This window comes from Heloderma suspectum, chromosome 1, assembly GCF_057233095.1.
Source record: "Heloderma suspectum isolate Gila_16-S chromosome 1, 16-S_ref, whole genome shotgun sequence".
NCBI lineage: Eukaryota > Metazoa > Chordata > Lepidosauria > Squamata > Helodermatidae > Heloderma > Heloderma suspectum.
This window is the reverse complement of record NC_139458.1, coordinates 245,728,133-245,729,732: the sequence shown is the minus strand read 5'-3', so window position 1 is coordinate 245,729,732 and position 1,600 is coordinate 245,728,133.

The window sequence follows — 1,600 nt, the reverse complement described above, 5'->3', positions numbered from 1 at the left end:
CAACTGCCGGAGTTTTAACCACAGTTAAACTCTGGTATATTTTCATCTTCATTGGTTACCAATTTGTTTCTGGACTCAATTCAAAGTACTGTTTTTGACCATTAATTCCTAAATGACCTGGGACCAGGATATCTGAAGAACCATCTCTTCTCATATAAACCTATCCAAAAATCTCTTAGGTCAACATCAGATTCCCTCCGCTGTGGCCCACTGCTGTCTGAGGGTCATCGCTTAGTTAAGGGCTTGTGTTTTATCATGGCATTGCAGCTGTGGAAAGCCCTCTTATTACTGCTGGATTTTCAGCAAGCAGTGAAAATGTGAGTCTTTTGAATGTGATTTTGAACTTGTTCTTTGGAAGTTGTTTTCTTCTTTCTGGCTGCTGTATCAAATTTTGTTTAAATACTTTATAAAGAGAGAGCAATCCAATGACCCCTAGACATCATCTAGAGGGACAGAGGATTGTTCAATTTCTGGGATCTGAGGTTAGAACTAGGGCTCTGACTTTGGAGCCCAGAAACCGTGCCCCCTGCCCTCGCCCCCTCCACCTTGTAGCTGACACAGTTCTCTCTGCACCAGCTACATCTGCGTGCTCAGAAATGGAGTGCAGAGATGGGGAAAAGGGGGCGGTCCCGGGTTAGGGAGGGGTGGAGACTGTGGAAGCTGCTTCACGGAGCTTCCTATTGGTTCTCCAGGCTCTTTTCCTCCTCCTCCCCGAAGTCGTGGCTAGATGGATGAAATTGCCCATGTAGCCAAAATGCAGGTAGGGATGGATGGAACACTTACCTTCCGTTCCATTCTGTTTCTGCGGTGGGGGGGGAGGCGCTCCGTCCCTCCCCACGGAATCCTTGACAGGGGGGGAGGTGATCCGGTCCTTGCCCCCGGAATCCTGCCTGGCCGGCTCCGCTCCGTGGCCAAGCTGTGGAGCCGCCGGCCAGCTCCGGTCAACTGCAGCCGGACATCCGGCTGTAGGGCAGCCCTGCAGGGACGGAAATGGCGGCTGTCGTAGCTGCCGCCATTTGCGTCCCTGTATTTAGCCGTGATAGGCTACGTAAATATTTACGTAGCCTATCATGGCAGGGGGAAAAAAAACCCAGCGTATGCAAATGGCGGTAGCCGCTACCATTTGCGTACACTGGATTTTTTCCCCCCGCCGTGATAGGCTACGTAAATACTTATGTAGCCTATCATGGCCTCCACAGGGACGCAAATGGCATCCCTGCGTTAGCTGTGATAGGCTACGTAAGTATTTATGTAGCCTATCACGGCTATGAAGAGAAGAGGAAGCGAATGGTGGCCGCAGGACGGCCGCCATTCGCAAAGCAGCGCGGACGGGAGCAGGTAAGTGCTCCGTTTTGCGTGCCTTTTGTGGGTTGGGGGCAGTGGGGACTTCGTCCCACGCACCTTTCGTGGGTTGGGGGGCTTCATTTCGTGATGGATTTCAGGGGAATGCCAGTGCATTCGGCCTCACTGAGATCCATCTCGGAATTCTCTGGCATCCCTAAATGCAGGGCAGCCAGAGCACAAAGGAGCGGATCCCCTCCGTGCTCCAGCTGCCCTGCATAGGATAGTCAGCAGCCTCCAGTTTTGGAGGCTGGGGACT